The sequence below is a fragment of the Halichoerus grypus genome, chromosome 7, assembly GCF_964656455.1.
Source record: "Halichoerus grypus chromosome 7, mHalGry1.hap1.1, whole genome shotgun sequence".
Lineage (NCBI taxonomy): Eukaryota > Metazoa > Chordata > Mammalia > Carnivora > Phocidae > Halichoerus > Halichoerus grypus.
The window spans coordinates 13,446,649-13,465,136 of NC_135718.1; the positions used below are offsets into that span (position 1 = coordinate 13,446,649).

The 18,488-nt window shown below is 49.3% G+C and overlaps 1 long non-coding RNA gene across 11 annotated transcripts in view; it reads left to right on the plus strand.

Moving 5' to 3' along the window:
• Positions 1-18,488, plus strand: part of LOC118544685 (uncharacterized) — a 97,392-nt gene that overhangs the window by 21,745 nt on the left and 57,159 nt on the right. For 8 of the 11 annotated variants that reach the window (XR_013449600.1, XR_013449592.1, XR_013449594.1 and 5 more), the window contains 4 exons: positions 2,228-2,323; positions 7,032-8,318; positions 15,838-16,178; positions 17,760-17,848. This is a non-coding gene — a long non-coding RNA (uncharacterized LOC118544685). Of the gene's footprint in view, positions 1-2,227; positions 2,324-7,031; positions 8,319-15,837; positions 16,179-17,759; positions 17,849-17,921; positions 18,151-18,488 lie in introns of all 11 variants that reach the window. The other 3 variants (XR_013449596.1, XR_013449599.1, XR_013449601.1) reach the window with 3 other exon arrangements.

Genomic DNA, 18,488 nt, shown 5'->3' on the forward strand with positions numbered 1-18,488 from the left:
GTTCAGAGAAGGGAGAGATCACTGCCAGGTGGGGGTAGACATAATAAAAGTCCGATAAGATAATAGATAATCTTTGAACCAGGCCCTGACCGGTGAGTAGGTTTTGGATCTGCAAGGTGGGGAAGGGGCAGTCTAGGCCAAGGGCTCCTGGGGAGTCAAGGGACAGGCATAGGGAAAGCACACAGGGAATGGTATGCATGACAAGTAATTCAGGACCAATGGGACGCAGGCTGCATAAAGACAGGCAGGAGAAGAACTTGAAGGAGGAGTTTAAAGTAAGTGTGTGAGGAGTCTTGATGCCAAGCTAGGGTGCCAGGGCTCCAGAGAGTGCTCCCTGTCCGGTGCCTCAAAATCATTCTCATCACATCGGTGCATTTACCGGGAATAGCGAGATTATTAGGGTGACAATGTTGACGTTGGTGCATTTGAACCCCCTCAATCTTCCGTTTCTTTTACACGTCTCCTGCTATACGTAAGCAATAGCTATAGCAAATTAAAGTTTTCCAATCCTGAGACTGAGAGCATCGCCCTGGAAATTCCTGCTGGCTTCAAAACCATTGCTCACGGAGGTCTAGGATTCTCCCAAGTTTCGGTTTTTTCCATGAGTTGATTAAAATGTGTAGAAGCTGCCCCTTTCCTTCCGGCCCATAGACCCAGAGGGGACTCTGCAATGGAAGACTTCAGGAGCTTTGGTAAACTCATTACTTTGTTCCACAAACATTTATTGAGCAACCACTGTGTGCTCCAACATTGCCCTGTCTGCCCGGGACAAAGTGTGTCAACGAAACCGACACGGTCCCTGTCTTCATGGGGCTTACTTTTCTGGTGGGAAACACAAAAAGCGAACAGTGATTTCAGAGTGAGGAGGAAACAAAGGATATTGACCGAGCCGCTGGAGGCTAAAGGAGCACACCCCACGTCAGCGAAGGTGGTCAAAGTTGGCCTGAAGGAAGAAGGCTGAAAAGGAGCCAGTGAGATGAGGAGCCCCGGGGGGAAACACACAGGCAGAGGACACAGCAAGTGCAAGTGCGTGGAGCTGGGAGAAGCCAGTAAGCCAGGGGAGAGGGAGCAGTTGGGGCTGGAGGGCGGCAGGAACTGATCTGGGATTTGAGGTGCCATGGGAAGTTCCTGCAGGGTTTTAAGCCGGGGAGTGACCCAGCTGTGAATGTTGGGGGACCCGCCGTAGAAGCCCCCACTAGCCACCATCTGCTTTAGCCCTGCCGTCGCTGACTTGCCCTGCAGAGTCAAAACAAGCGCTCGAAGTGCATCAGCTTTTATTTTTACAGCAATCTTTGTACCCAAACCACCATAGCATTTTTAATAACAAACTGGCAGGGAGTCAGACATCTGTACTTGAAAAAAACAGCTCAAGCCAAGTATTTCTAAATGTTTTATATTTACTTGTAACATTAGAATAACCATGAGGTTGCTTTTTGCATAATCGGAACCATTCTCATTAGGGTTCGACAGATCTCGTCCTTCATGGGCTTGGGCGGTGGTTTTCATTAGGGCACTGACATGGATCTGATGGGAGTGAATCTTTCCTTGAACGTTTGTGGAAAAAAGGGAAGAAGTTGAGAGAAGCCAGGACAAGCTAGGAAAATAAGAACTCTGCGAAGACAACCATTGGCTTGGAATTGGGGTGCCATGGAAAAAGCCCAGGCTGGGCAACCTTGGGCAAGTCACTTAACCTCTCTGAGCTTCCATCTATTCATAAGCAAAATGGGGATGATAACAGAACCTATTTCATGGAGTTGTGGTGGGGTGTCTAGATGAAATAACATAGGTAAAGGGGCCTGGTATGAGGTTGTGTTCTGGCTGCCTTCCTCCAAAGTCCGTATTTAACATGCAAGCTGGAGATGCTACCCCCATCGATTTGTATCTTTTTTTCTAAAGTAGGGTTGTAAGATTTATCAAATAAAAATGCAGGATACTCAGTTGAATTTGAACTTCAGGTAAAAAACAATTATTTAGTAAAAGCATGGTCCATGCAATATTTGGGACATGCTTACAGTAAGTAAGTATTTGTTGTTTATCTGAAATTAAAATTTAAGCATTCTGTGTTTTATCTGGAAACTCTATCCTAAAGATTTAATGGTCCTAAGAACCTTAAGAAAAAGTGTTTTTAAAACATGATCCAGTGTTGGTCCCCTAAAGAAGCACCAGGATCAGAGGCGGTTTAATATCCTTGCCAAGACCGTGTCTTTCTTGCTCTCTGAATCCCCAGTGCCTAGAACAGAACCTGCCACCCAGTGGGTCCCCAATAAAGATGCACTGAATGAGCAGCTACAAGACTGTGAGCCCTTGTTGTAAGTCAGTTTTGGTAAGTATGTCTATTTTAAACATGTTTTATGGATCAAGCATTTCCTTTACCTGAAGCTGGTGAGAAGGCTTACCCACGGGCCGCTCCAGCCCTCACTCCCCACCGCCAGAGTAGACCTGGAATCGAAAAGGAAGGCAGGCTCCAAGCTCCCGTCTTCTCTCTCAGCCACCTGCAGCCAATATGGAGCCAGATTTGTGCAGTGTCCATCTCAGCCCCTGCCCTGAGCTCCCCTCCAGAGCTCCCCGCAGAATAACGTGGGCTGCAAGAATATTTCGCACCAACTCACTTCATCCTTCATTTATTTTATTAAAAAAGAAGATAAAACTTCAGGTTCAGCGTCTGTTCTTTTCTTCCTCTTCCTTCTGGCGACCAGGAGACATCTGGGCTGGGAACTGGGGAATGGTGGGCTTTCAGGCTGGGAGAAGCTGTGTGTGGGGGGGGTTGCAGGGGGGGGGCAGGTAGTCAGGTGTGGCCCCTCCTGGGCTTTCCAGGCCCGGGAATGTCTGCATTTCCCAGGAAGTCATGAGCACAGAGGATTTCCCCAGGAATCTGGGCTGGGCTTGTAAAGATATGATCCCAACATCAAGAAAAGAAACCAGCCAGTAAATTCCTAGTTAGTTCATTTTCTAAGACTTCTGAATGTGTTTTGAATTTTCTCGAAATTAAGATAATCATAAAAGGTTAAGATATTTAAACAGAGCTCCACCTGATCCCAGGGCTTGATTTGTATGCTTAATTAGTTCCCGAACATATGGTTCAGAGCTTCTTATAAAAACAGGGTAATGACTCGAGGTATATTCGGGTATTAGATTGAACGATGTTAAAGGGACATTCAGACCCATCTCAAAGGCCTTAACCTGCCCTTGATCTGTGCTGGAAGCTTTTGCTGACATCTGTTTCAAAGAGATATTAGAAAAAAAAAACAACTTTCCAGTGGCCTCATGATAAAACAAAAATCCATACGGAGATAGATATCAGGCATTAAAATACTTAGGATTCAGCATTGCCTGAGGAATGTGTGGCCCAGAGTCTACCAGTGGAGCGGGCGGGGCGGGTGAGGAGGGGCTCATGCAAAGAGGAGACAGGGCCTCTGAGCATTACTGACAGTGCAGGGCCTGGGCTCAGCCTGGAGACTGAGCAGCTGGGTCACAAATGTCCCCAGGGCCCTTTGTTCTTTCTTGCGTTTCACTCCCTGCTAATAAATCAGGTGCTTCTGTGGGTGACACATAATTCAGGTCACCAGGAGCCACTTCCCCAGCTCCCACGCAACCCCACTGTTCCCCACTCCCTCCCAGAAAGGCACTTTTAGGGACCCCTCCCCAACCCTTCGGACAGGATGGAGTGAGGTATGGCGCTGACTTCCCCACCACCTGGTCTGGGTGTATGACCAGTCCCACCCTTAACCCGCATGGTCAAGAAAGGGGAGATCTCTCTATATATTTGCTCTGCGTAAGACGGCTTTCCAGACTAGTCCCGGCCAGCCCCAAATGCCAATCAGATTGCTGCCCTAAGCCCTTCCTATATAGGCACTCGGGGTCCATTCTAGCGGTGGAAATTTGGGCTACAGGTAGAAAATGGCTGTTGGGGTTAGACAGAGCCATCTGGGGCCATATGGCGGGTGGCACGGGGGATGAGGCCCATCTCTGACTTCAGGGCTCCATCGCTCTGCCCAAATTTATGCATTCGTCCGTATAGTCACCTGTCCTCTCAATGAACACCCATCAAGCACCTATTGTGTGGGGGGCGAGGTGCTGTGGGAAAACCAGAGCTGATTGCAGGGCAGCCCTGCCCTCCAGGCACTCAGGGTCCGAGGAGCTAAGGCAGACACAGGAAGACAGGGATGAGCGAGGCCGGCCCGGATCTCGGAGAGAGGTGTAAGCAACTCCATATGGAAAACCTGAGGGGAAGAGATCATCTCAGGCAGGGTGGCTAGGGTGGCTAGGGCAGCTTCACAGGGGACGTGGCGTTTGCCCTGGGCTCTGAAGATGCTCCCGTTTGGACGATGCTAACCGGGGGTGACAAGGCATTCTGGGTGGAGGGGAGGGCGAGAACAAAGACCCAGAGAAAGGAAACCACCGTGAGGCCCCCAAACAGTGGGTCGCTTTCCAGGTGGACACACGCCGCTCATCTGAGCCTCAAACATCCTTGTGAAGTCGAGGAGGCAGGCGTAATTACTTCCATTTTATAGATAAGAAAATCAAGAGGCAGAGAGGTATTATACACATCCCAAGGTTTCACAGCTCAGATGCAGGAGAGAGCGGATTCAAACTCAGGCTTACACTGCCCAGATCCTCCTTTGGCCGAAAAGTTCAGGAAGGGTCAGACGGCCAGGGGTCTGAAGAGCTGCGGAGAGCTGAGCAGACTGCTCTTCCCTCTGCAGTCACGGGGAGCGACTGAGGACTGGGAGCAGGGCTGGACCACCCTCTGGGCAGCTGGGAGTAGGAGGAGCCTGGGCAGAGAGAGGCTGAGTGCAGGAAGGTGAAGGAAGAATGTGGGCCAGTCCCCCAGAGGTCATTCCATCCAACCTGGACCAGGAGCCAGAGGACAAGGGACAACAGGGATTCGAGAATGGGGAGTTAACACTTTTCTCCTGCAGAAGGCAGGGTAAGAGGCTCCGAGGACCAGTGTAGCTGTGCATCCAGAGGGCTGGCTCCGATTCCTCGCAAAGTCAGCTGAGATGGAGACATCTGTGACAGGTCGTGTGGAGTGTTTGCCATGGGCCACCTGCTGTCACATACATTCCTTCATTCATTCCCTGGAACAACCACAGGAAGTGGTTTATCTTCTCATCTCCATTTTACAGATGAGCAAACTGAGGGGCACCGTGGTTAAGGAACGTAGCCATGGTCACCCAGGGAGGAAATGGCTTAGACTGGTGTGTGAATGGGTCTCCACCCCCCATCCCAGGCTAAACCCCTGACTACTACCCACAACCCCCCATTGAGTCTTACATACCACCCAGAGGGTCACGAAGGACTTGGGTCTCATTGCCCATCGAAGTCCGTCTACCTAGCTGTCCTTGGCCTGCAAAACCCTCCCCAAAATCTGGCCCAAGTTTACGTTTTCCCCTTGTTACGTCCCCCTGGGTCCCAAAGGATCCTGCTGCCACAGCCCAGCAGACAGGAGGCCAGATCCAGGCTGTGATACAGACAGACAGAGAGAGTCCCTGCGAGCTTGGAGAACCAGCCTGGGGCGTCACAGCAGGAGACCCCAAAGCCAAGCTAAACTCCCTGGGACGGAGATCAAAGCCAGCGGGGGTGGCAGGGCAGTGAGGAACAGAAATGAGCAGGGGTGCGACTGGTCCCATATCATTCCTGTGGCTGCATCACCGGGCTGGGGCTTCTTTGAAGGCCTGGGACACCCCCCCACTGGGGTGCAAGACAAAGGCCTCCTCTCTTCCTTGGGGTCCCACGTCAGGGACTGGGGAACCAGTGGCCTGGGGGTTGAGAAGTTGCCTGTGAGCAGGTGAGAGTTCAGTCTCCCTGCCTGGCTACACTCAGCGTGCTGCCCGTCCGTGGCAGCCCAGGATGCTGTGGCCACATCCAGGCTCTCGGGTAGCTGCCTTCATTTTCCTGTGTGGGTGTGGATCCCTTGTGGCTGCAGGGACAGCACCATGCACATTGTAGGCCTTCCAGAAATCCTGGAGAGCTGACTCCTGGAGAGACACAGCCTTTGTGTGGCCCTAGGTCCCTAAAAGCTCTCAGAAGGGACCTTTACTGAGAGCCAGGGTGGTCCACAGCTGGGGAAGAGCACTGTCCAGGGAGCCCATACCCAGGGCTCTACCCCAGCTTTGCCACCAGCTTCCAGAACAAACTACATCAACTCCGTCTCCCTATCTGTGGCACTAAAGAAAGGCTAGCTGGTCCTAAAGTTTCCACAAAGCTCTGACCTGCCAAGCTGGGGCATCTCTCAATGCATCCTCATCTTTACCTTGCCCTTGAAAGACAGTCACATGCAGGGCTTTCTCATCTTCACCTACTGGCCCCCTCTTGGTCAGTTCTTCATCCTGGGTCACCTCCTCTGAGAGGCCCTCCTTGATCACCCAGCCTACAGCATTCCCCTCCCCACCCCCAAGCAGACTCTACTATCACCCTCTTTGGTGTCTCCATCTGACCTTTCCCTGTCTGGATGTTTTTCCACTTGTTTATGAACTGTCTCCCTGAATAGGATATACGTTCTAGGACCACAGGGAGCCTGTCTGAGCTTTCCCTCAGTGGCTCCCTGCTCAGTCTGCAGAGCCCAGGAGAGAACCTGGCAGAGTAGATACTCAACGGGTGTTTGCTGAATGAATGAATGAACCATGAGTACTTTTCTGTGTGTTTGAAATGGCTACAAAATAGTTCAAAGCATGGGTGTATTAAAATGTATTAAACCAATCCCCTCTTGTGGGACGTTTAAATTGTTTCTTATTAATAACTACCATTAATTATGCCCCTAAGAAAGTCCCTTTCGTTTCCCTACTCACTGTCCATGTCCTGTAGTAAGCACATCAGCTCCATGGGAGCGGGGACCCTCTCTTCCGGAGAGTCACCATCCCCAGCCCCAAGGGCATGGCCTGACACGCTGCGCTGTTCAAAGGTATTTTTTATTAAATTCAGTGAGGGCTCAATTATTTTTCCTCCTCCCTACAGGTCTACATTTTGAAAATGGCCTGTTTACCAAATTAATGCACTTTATGATGTACTAATTTCTTTCCTATCTTAAAAAGTCCGTTCTAGCTGCCGTCCTGCCAGTTGGGCAGCTTCTGACCACCGCGGGAGAATCAGCTTCTCTATGTCTCGCTCATGTCATTCTGGATCACTGCCAAGGAATTTGAAGTGTCCAGCAGGCCAAGTGACCTTGTTGGGAGTCACTACACTATTCCACGAGGCTCTTAGAAATTGCAAAGATGCTCAGGAATCCACGGAAACATCTCGGTTAACCCTGGAGCCCTGGGGTCACCGGACTGTACATCCTCACTCCCGCCAGGGGTGCTGGGGCCTGAGGGACTGGCAAGCTTTCGTCTCTATCCCTTCTTACCGCTGCCGGCCACTGCGGAGACCCACAGAGCAAGCTCAGCGCTGAGGCCGAGCCGACAGGGAAAACAGGACGGCTTCTGGGGAGTTGTCTGGCCCCCACACCCGTGAAGGGCAGAAGCCTGGCAGCACACAGAGGCCTCCCTGGGACTGCCCCTCTCAGGGCAGCCACAGCGAGGAGGACACGGGACCCTTCTGGATGGATGGCTGAATGGGCACAGAACCCCCAGCCTGTAAAGGAAGTGTATTAACACTGCTACATTATGTTAACTTTAATGTGCTTCCCTAGAATTCGTAACACTTCTTCGAGGTAACTTTTGACTCCTCAAAGGCTCGTATCTCTTTGAGCCCTATTCAGGAGGAAGACGGAGCAACAGCATGGAAGACCAGAAGGATACGGTGACAAATCTGAAGTGAACGAGCAAGATGGGGGTGGAGAGGCCAAGACTGGAACCTATTCACACCAGGCTTCCTCCAGAGGGTGCAGATGGGAGCTGGGTACTCTGGAGGGGCTGTCTGAAGTTAGGATCAGAGCCACCTATTCAGTTGGGCGGGTTGTGCACTGCATCAGGGCAGCCTCCCTAAAGGAGTGCCAGTCCCATCTTGGATAACATAGACTTGTAAATGTATTCTATTTCTCTGGCTTGCAATAAAGTGTCTATTCTAATAAAATCAGCATATCATAACACTTTTCCAACAGACAGAAGCAACATGTTTTGGGGAAGAGGCTCCTTTTCCAAATATGCTCAGAGGTCCTCTAGGACAATCCTGATAGAAGCCACTTACATTTGGGAAGACTATGCTTTTCTGAGCAAACAGAAAGGAAGAGTGGTGGTCTTGCCATGCCCAGAAATAAAGCTGCCTTCATGGCAGAGGAATCTGGGAAAGGTAGCATGGAGGATAAAGGAATCTACAAATAAATAAGACAAAAGACAAGCTAAGAGGAAAATGGGCCAAGAGCATGATCCATTGACTAACAGGTGAAGAAAGGGGCATTGAATGGATGGAGGTGGGTTGTGGACATTTGTCATTGTTTGTCCCGCACAGCATCCCAACCCCATTCCTCCTGACCCTGGGCTGACCTCTCAGGGCACAGCGGCCTTCTTCCCATTGCAAGTTACCACGGGGAGAGGCAGATCCCCCCTCTACTATGGAGAGCTAAGGAGGCAGTTCTTCCTTCTCTAGACCCCTGGGGCCACGTGGGCAGGCTGACAGAGTCCACAGACGTCACGCAGATGAAATGCTCAACTTCATGTAATCAAGGGAACACAAATCAACAAAGATTATTGTTGCATTCATGAAAATAACATAAACCGCAGTAGCTGGTAATAGCCACTGTGGTGAAGTTGCAGGGAAACACACACTCTCAGGACCGACAACGCCATGTTAACCGCACAGCCTCCTTGGAGAAGAATTTGGCCGTGTTTCTTAAAAAGCACCTCTTCTCGCACTCAGTACTCACTTCCAGTGATCGGCCCTGGAAAAGAGGTGACACGTGCACAAAGACACAAATACAGAAATAGTCATTATAATAGTGAAAATTTAGAAACGAACCCAACATCTAGAAACAGGGCCAGGAGATGTAAATAGGAGTAGCTGGCCTGCCTGCAGGGTAGCCAGGTAGGGTGAGAAACGCAGACAGTGCTGTGTGCAGGGACAGAAAATACATCAGAGATACATCTGTAAGTGACACTGGAAAACACAGACTCCTTTTATGTTTCACCTCCCATGAGCACAAACACAAAAGGGGATCTTTTTTTTTTTTTAAGATTTTATTTATTTATTTGACACACACAGAGAGAGAGCACAAGCAGTGGGAGAAGCTGAGGGAGAGGGAGAAGTAGGCTCCCCACTGAGCAGAGAGCCCGATGCAGGGCTCGATCCCAGGACCCTGGGATCATGACCTGAGCCGAAGGCAGATGCTTAACTAACTGAGCCACCCAGGCGTCCCTTATTCCAACTGTATCCATGTTCTAAACACAGGGAGAGAGTTCTGAATAGACATCTTTCAAACTGTTGTCAGTAGTTGAGCCTAGGAAAAAAAGTGTAATTTTGCTGTGTTTTTTCAAACGTTCACAAATGAGCCTCCCCTCCCACTATCCGTATGTTTCTGGAGAGCCCATTGACTCGGGCGTTGAGCTGCCTTGAGTTCAAATCCTGATCTTGCTGTTTTCTTAACTGCCCGACTTTGGGCACATGAACTGAGTGTTAATTTTCTTAACCGAGAAAATCCACACGACATGCTGGGCACAATGCCTGGCCCAGGAGAGTGGCTTTCTAAATGTTACTTATTATCTTGGTATCTCTGCTCTCTCTTAGGCCCCAATTTTCAGAGCTATAGGAGATGCTGGTTGCTGAATGAATAAGGTTTCTGATGGTAAGACTCTCTTTCTGAGGTCTATAAATATGAAAGACAATAAGCTAGGGACCAGAACTTACTATTTTCACATTTCCTCCAATTCAGTGTTTTTCAAACTGTAGGTCATAATCAACTAGTGGGTCAATGTAGTGGGTAGCAACCAGCATTTAAAAAATATAGAATAGAAAATATCAAAATGTGAGTAAGAACAAGCATTATTTCATGAAATTCGTTTTGTGGCTGTGTGTACGAGGTTGCAACATAAAATGTATTTCTTACTCTTGAGCAGAGTCAAAATTACATGGGGAAACCTGGGGTCAAATGCAGCCTTCCTGAATAGTCTGGGTGCGCTGTACCCAGCCCATTGCTGCCTAACTCCGTGCTCAACGTCATGGGCCAGGGAGGCAGAGTCTCCTATAGCAGCCTCATGAGCTTCTATGGTAGACCAAGGAGACTGGCGCTCACATGACAGCCTTCTTCTTCCCTCCCTCCCAGGGGTCTTTCCCTCAGCAAGATGGCGCTGGCACTTGGGGGAGCAGAAACTTCATGCCCTATATTAGATTCCCAGGGCTGCTGTAACAAAGTACCACAAACTGGATGCCTTAACATAAGAGAAATTTATTCTCTCACTTTTTAGGAAGCTAGAAGTCCAAGATTGAGGTGTCATCAGGATCAGTTCTTTCTGGAAGCTCTGAGGGAGAGTCTGTGCTATGTTTCCCTCTTAGCCACAAGTAGCTGCCGGAAATCCCAGGCATCCCTTGGCTTGTGGGGGGTGTGCCTCTGCTTCACGTGGCATTCACCTCTCTATGTCTGTAGGTGTCTCTGTTTCCAAATTTCCTTCTTCTTATAAGGCTACCCTAGTCCAATATGACCTTGTCCTAACTTGATTATACCTTCAAAGACCCTATTTTCTTTCTTTCTTTCTCTCTTTTTCTCTTTCTTTCTTTCTTTCTTTCTTGAGAGACAGAGAGCATGAGCAGGGGGAAGAGGGGAGGGAGGAGAAGCAAAGGGAGAGGGAGCATCTCAAACAGATTCCACACCCAGCACAGAGCCTGACACTGCACTCAATCTCACGACCCTGAGATCATGACCCGAGCCAAAATCAAGAGTCAGATGCTCAACCAACTGAGCCACCCAGGCAACCCTCCAAAGACCCTATTTTCAAATAAGGTTGCATTCACAGGTTTGGATGGATATGAGTGTTTTTGGTTTGTTTTTCTTTTTTGGAGGGGGGAAACAATGGCCAACCCAGTGTCTCCAGTTCCAGACAGTGAGGAAGGAACCACACTGATGCTTCAGTCAGGGAGGAATCAAGATGGAGGTAATAGCGAGGTTCTTCTCTGTGCTGTGAGCTTCAGCTCGGGATTCTAGAACTCAAGACCCTTGGACTAGAAGGGACAAGATCCAGTCTAGTGAACCTGTGTCCACACTTTTGGAACAGCCAGAGTGGCTTACCCAGCTAGCAATAAGGCCTGGGCCATTATTACGGATGCTGAAGTTTTTTGCTTGAAAGACAGAAATTGAACCCATTATCTTCTCAGTTTATAATGGAAAAAAACTGAAGTCAAATTATTTTCCTTAAATCCAACAGTTGGGATTGGCTGAGTCAGTCCCAGAGTCCAGCACTGGACTCTGTTCAGTGCTCTTTGTACATGGCCTTTGTCTTAAATACCTAATTCTAAGAGAGGTGATGGCACCTATGGGTAGCTTGCAGGAATGAGGGAGATTCCAATTCCTCTATAATCTTCATCAGCCTCCCCTCAAATGCACTTCAAATTTAACAAAAAATAATGTTATTATTTGATATAGACATGCCCTCAACCTTATGAAAAGTGTGAATATGAGCATCTTTAGAAAACTGTGCAAATCAAATGTCTCGATATTGTAGCCCACAACCAAAGCCGATGCAGTAGGCTTGACATGCAAATGTTACAGCTTCGGGACATGACCCCTAGTCACTCCTCCCCTTCCAACCAGATTGTCCCCCCCCCCCACCCCTTCCAGTATGGAATTCTAGACTCTAATGGAATAGTGGCAATGCCCACTGCTGCCTCCTCAGCACCTGGGACATGCCAGGCTCCATGCTAAGCGCAAAACATGAATTACCTCATTTTTCCTTCCAACAGCCATTTGAGGGGGGAGCTTCTATCTCTTCTAGCAGGTGGGGAAGCTGAGGTCAAGTCTGGCCCCCAGACACGCTTTGGGTTTTTTAACCTGAATGTCTCTCCTGGGGCAAGGACACCCCTGCTGTCAGAGGCACCACCATTTTCTGTTACAACTACACTCACTCAAACACATCAGATAGGTTTTTTTGCTCAGCAGCATTATTGAGATATAAGTCACATACCGTACAATTTGCTCATCTAAGGCGTACAATTCGATGGTTTTCAGTATATTCGCAGCTATGTGCAATCATCACCACGGTCCGTTTTAGAACATTTTCAGCACCTCATAAAGAAACCCTGAACCCTTTTAACTATCACGTCACTACTTTTCTATCCCCCCGACCAGCCCAAAGCTGTCAGGAATCTACTTCTCATCTCTATAGATTTGCCTCTTCTGGACATTTCATATCAATGGGATCATGCCATGTGTGGCCTTTGTGTCCGACTTCTTTCCCTCAGCATCATGTTTTCTAGGTCCATCCACACAGTCGCATGTATCAATGTTACAGTTCTTTTTAGGAGTGAATACTATTCCATTGTATGGATGGATATACCACATTTTGTCTATCCATTCATCAGTGTGGGAGATAAAGTTTTCTAGATACTAAGCTGTCAATCCGTGTTCTAAGTGATTCATCTTACTTAATCCTCACAACAACACTATGAGGTAAGTGCTGTTATTACCTTTATTTTATGAAGAAAGAAACTAAAGTGCAGAGAGATTACCCAATTTGCCCAAAGTCACACAGGTAGTGACTCCCTGCTTGGCCACTGAGTTTGTTTGTAATTCCCAATGGTATCTGATCCCTCTTTTTATTAGGGTCTTCAGAGGCAACTCATACATACCTCAGCCTGCTCATTTATCCCTTCCTGGAATCCAAAATGGTGCTCCAAGTGCCACACCTCCTCACCGCCCACTTCCCCACTCCTCACCCCCACCTCTGCTCTGACCCCCACCCAAACTTGGCTCCTTCTCCAGCCTGTTCAATCACTCCCTCAGTCAGGAATATTCCAGAAAACTACTTTGCAATATCGACAAATACCTTTATTCAACAAATGACGTTTGGTCAACAAACCCCTTCAAGGGCTGTCATTTGAGCCCTGTTAAATCCTCATTATTCGGGACCTCATTAATTCAATATCTGTGATCTTTTCAAGAGTCTCTGCTGGGCTAGAGTATGATTCAGTTAGCAAACTTTTCTTCACTATGAATCACAAATTCATAGTGTAAACAAGATGGTAGGAGGCATGTTTAAACAAAGTGTTTTCAAACCTTTTCAAAAATTGCAGAAACACCCAAGAGCCACCCAATAGGTGAGATGTAAGTCACATACAACTGTTACCCATTCTTTAAGCAGGTCCCCTAAAGATCCAACAGGAAACCTTGCTAAATGGGATAGTGGCTAGACTCAGTATTCAACACACTGTGACTGCCTCCCTTTAAAATATGTGGTGTATCCAATTCCCTCTGATTCTCTGAACTAGTCCTGGTCCTCAGCCTCGCTTCTTTGATGGAAATCAAATCAGACTCAGCAGAACAAGGTAGTGAGCCCAAATCCCCTCTTGGGCCACACTGGGCTGAGAAACATTTAAGATGGGTCTGCGAAAGGACCAGTAGGAAAGGGGTTTTGGAGAGAACCTCCAAACTTGGAGATGCCTCCTCCCCTTCAAGAATTGTTATTCTTCCCACAGAGAAATTCCACTTAACTGAAAAGTCTGAGGAAGGTGTGACCATCACCTGGGACAGGCAGTCTATGCCTTCAGCCTATTGAGTGCTAGTTGCCTTTGAGGTAGGCATTTCCTGCGGTCCAGCAAGCAGAGAGAAGTGGAAAGCCTGGGAGTGGGGGGTGTCCGCTGACCCTAGTGTTTCCAGAGTGAAACCTTCTACTTCTTTCTCCAGACTGTAAAATATTGTGGGTTCAGGATGCCCCACCCTATCCCAGGTTAGGAGTTAACTATTTTATTTTATTTTTTTTTAGATTTTATTTATTTATTTGACACAGAGAGAGAGAGCGAGCATAAGCAGGGGGAGCGGCAGGCAGGGGGAGAGGGAGAAGCAGACTTCCTGCTGAGCAAGAAACCCAACGCGCGGCTCAATCCCAGGACCCTGGGATCATGACCTGAGCTGAAGGCAGCCGCTTAACCAACTGAGCCACCAGGCGCCCCAGGAGTTAACTATTTTAAAGTACCAGAGAGATTTCAATCTTCTGCAGCCTTCTAGGGGACACATTTTATCCTGTCTGCAGAGCAGCGTCACTGACGTTCTTTGTGGGTGGCGGGGTGGGGGGTGAGAGCGTACCCAGCAAAACACAGGTTTATGACCCATTGTGCCTTGGCTTCCAGCAGTCCCACTGGTGTGGACTCAAGGACTAGTGGGCAGGGAAGTCAGGGAACTGTCTCCCTAACTGGCTTTGTAGCTGATTTGTCTCTGGGCCCCTGTCTCTCCTGCCACAAAATGGAACATTTGACTGGAAGGGACTGCAAACAGCTTTCAACTCCTGCCCTAATTCTGATCTTTTGGTAGAGGCTGCCTGGAGAACTGTGCTCAGAAGGATTTTGAGAGTTTGAGGGAAAGCAAGAACTGGGATCGATTAGCAATGTCTGCCAGGACCATGGGAAGGAGGGTGTCATTTCCTTGCCATGTATTTGCCACTGCTGACATTGATCTCCTAAGTCTTCTTTGGCTCCGAACTTGTAAGGTTTTTATGATTCCTCTTGACTGTGCTATTTTCTGTGCCTTCTCCAAGGACCTATTTCAAGGGCCGTGCCCACCCCGTGGGCATCAACAGTGGTCTTCAGACAACTGCTTGTAGGGTTAGGCCATGCAAGGTAGGGGCAAGCAAGGCCAGAAGAGGCCAGCTTTCTGAGACTGGAAATAAGTCCCCCAAAGAGTCTTTCTCTGTCAACACTGAACTGGAACCCACAGGGCATGGGGCACAGTCAAAGCGGATGGCCTCTTTCATGATTATGCACTATGAAACGAATGTAGATTTGTAGCCTCTGTCTGCACGGTTTAGGCATGGAGGACGAAGAAAGCCAAATACCGTCTGAAAAAAGTGAACGTCATTTTGAACAAGGACTGCTAGGAAGGGGGTATCTCCCTGTCTGCAAAGCAGAGGGGTCCTTGCAACCAGGCAACGAGGTCGTGCGTGCCAAGCGCTCAGCACGGAGCCCGGTACCAGTAATCGATACCTGATAAAAGCAACCCGTGATTCATGGGATTCTTCTCTAAGATCACTCTTTGGTGGCATTGGGCAGGAGGATATGAAATCTACTCTGAAATCAGCCCTCCCATCGGCAGGGTGGGAGCCTGCTAGCTCACCACCGGGGCCCCAAGTTGGCCAGTTCCAATAACACGATTAGTCATTTTTCATTCCTGGGATGTCTACCCATGGGTGGGTGCATGTGTGCATGTGTGAGTGTGTATGTGCCTTTCAGAGTGGGGGAAAATCCATATTCTCTCTCTTCTGACCGAATTAATCAAATAAATCTTCTGTAAGGAGCTGCTAAATGAATCACAGATGGCTCTGCCCTTTACAGGTTGCAGAAAGCACCCGTTACAGTTCTTTTAATTTATCAGAGGAAAAAAGATGCCCTCATGTGCCCCTTCCCACTTGCAATAATAATCAGAACCAGTCTATTTTCCGAGGGTCCGAGACTCATTTTCCAAAAATGTGTATCAATAGATGTAACAGCAGGAAGATTATTTTGCCAAGTTCCAGCCTCCAGCACAGCAAAGGTGCCCTGGCTGGGGAGAGCGTTTATAAAACCACATTTAATAAAAGAGAGTGTTATATTAAGTATGTTTGCTAGTGTATTTAAGCATATGGTTTCCATATCAGGCGTAAAGATGGCAAACACATGCTTTACCTTCTTTCTAACCTTTCCTGGAGACGTCCTTTCCAGGGGGGTGGCGGGATGGGAGGATTTGGGGTGGATGTGAGTGTGTGTTTTGTTTTGCTTTTTACAACGCAGGCTCACATGGAAAAGCACCAAGGAATGTTCAGAAAACATGTGAAGACTCTGCCTTTTCTATTTAATGTAATTAGCCCAAGAAACTTGCTTTGCGTACTTTCTTCAACTGCCCTAACATTCTCCCAGCGCTCCGTTGCCTCCTCCAAGGCGCTGGGGGGCTGGCTGACTTGAAAGTGTGAATCAATTTCAGCTGCAAAGAACTTGAGCTCCTGGATTTTAAACGTGAACCCCTTGGTACAGCAAGAGCTCCAGGGACGGATGCCCAGCTTTGTGTCCACGCGTCCTTGTTCACCAGCGAGCCGTCCGACGCCAGGATTCGTCTGCCCAGAGATCCCCTTCTGGTACTTGGGTTGGGTTTTGGGCATTTTATCTTTCCTTTACATCAGAGGCAATAGGCTGTGGCCTGAAGGCCTGGGGTCCCCGGAAAGGCAGCTGGAAAAGGCCTCCACAGCCCACCACCCTAAAACCATCTAAACAATCCCCTGATTCAGAGACATCCCAGAAGCCAACATGCCACACTAGGAAGGGGATTGGGTGGGGGCATCTGCAGTGGGGCCGCCCTGCCCACCCCCACCAGCCCGAACAGATTTGCCTGAGCGAGTTATAAATCTACTAGTACCATTTCTTTTTCGTCACTTGCCTAATCCTGTGCCCTTCGTTTCATGTGCTGTAATTACTAACATCTGCTTTCTGAGCCTGGGCCGCGTGGAGTTTGCAAAGGCCGTTTTCAGCCTAGAACAATGGTGACGGCTGTTTCAGCTGTTTCATTTAAGCCTCAGGCCAGCACTTCCTGGTCGGTCTACATCTGCCCTCCTGGGTCCGATTCCTGTTTCGGGGTTTTGTGTTTTGTTTCCTGAGTTGTGATTTTTTTTCTGTTTTGTTTTTTTCCCCTTCATCTGACCTTACTATACGTTTAAGAGCATTTCTAACTTAGCACTCCAGCTAGTATTTCCAGCACATTGGCTTATTAGATCGGCAACAGCCAGAGAAAGATAGGAGAAAGCCAGGACTGTGTCCAGCAGCGAACACGGTGGAAGGAAGAGGCATAGAGGAGAGCTGACCAGGCACCCAGGGAACCAGACTCTAAGGAATTCCTGGGTCTTAAGGCTGTGGAAGAGGCTGGCCTCTCGGGAACTTAGACACAGGAAAAATGGGCTTAGCTCATCTGTCCCCTGGCCTGGTGTGATCTCGACAGCTTATTAGGTAAGAGGTTACCCAAATATCCTCCTGAGGGAACCGTGTTTCTGGGTGGCCACTGATGCTCAGAGGCCCTTCTCCTTTGGGAACCGAGCAAACTCATTGGATGAGGTGCGGTTCAGAGGCCCCAGATTCACTTTTTTCCACTGAGTCACCAGCAGTGCAATAAAAATCCTTTCTGATTTGCACAGGGAGGTTCGTGGGGTGGGGAGAGGATGTGCTGTGGATAAGGGAATGAAGGCATCCAGTTTGGGATGATCCGCCTCGGCCCTTTGAGCAGAGATGGCTGTGTGTTGACTAAAGGGAGTGGAGAATGGAGCCCTGCTCTGGCCCTTCCTTCCAGCCCTGCTCCTGCCCTTCCATCCACCCCACCTCTCCTATTTCCCTCTGATGCAAGTTTGGGGTCCCCAGCTCGGCTGGCACACGGATGTCAAGTTATTATCTGAGACCCCACCACAAGCACAGGGTTAGAGGTCTCAAGCTTGGCGAAAGCCGCCCTCAGGCTTTGCTGGATACTGATCGCCAAACCAGGCAGAAACCAGTCTCTGCGTGGATAAGAACTTGGAGGGATGAGTACATGTCCCGTGGGTGCCAGGGGACCGGTGTGACCCCTCCGATCAGGACTTGCCAAGTCAGCCCATGTTCCCACCCATCTTGGGGCATCAGGACCGGCAAAGCCCCTGGAGATCTGCTGCCCACACCGTCGTCTTTATTTTTCTCAACAGAGGAAGAAATTGAGCGTCAGGGAGAGGAAGCAGCTTCTACGGTTGCTGCTTGGCCAGGCCTGCATCTGTGGACAGAGAAGCAAAGGAAGGTAAATCTGTGTTGCTTCTGGGAGCTTTCAGCATTTTCACCATTTCTGTATGAAATGTCTCTTTCAATCCCAGACCCTCTCTGCCCTTCGAAGTGGCTCATGAAAATAACTGGAGGCCGATTCCCAGACGGGCATGACGAGTGAGTTAGAGAAACCCCAGCTGTGGCACCCTCACTCCAGCACCAATGCTTCCGGCTGCCGGGGGAGAGCTGACCCCGTGGTTCTGGAAGTTTGTGCTGACTTGACACCTGGGGTCATGGAGGTTCCTGGCACGCAGCCGAGGGCCCCATGTCTTCCCAGGGGTAAGCGGGCAGAAGGAAGAGCTCAGGTGTGAAAGAGATGCAGCTGAGAGAGGGTCCACCCTCCCCACCATCCCCACCAGGTGTTTGGGGTGCAGAGGGGAGGAGGCTCAGGCCTGAGGATGCCCACCACTCCCAACCCTTGATCTGAGTCTGGAGTGGCTGAAAGGCCTGACCCAGGCAGGCACAGGGGTCACAAGGGATTTTTCCTAAGCTCTGGAATCCAAAATGGCGGATGGCCCAGATGGGGCTGGGCCTGGGCCCCTCGGCCCTGCAGGAGAGCCTCCTTCCTGCACCCACTCTTTCTGCCCGCCAGCCCAGCCCCTTCCCTGCCCCCCTCC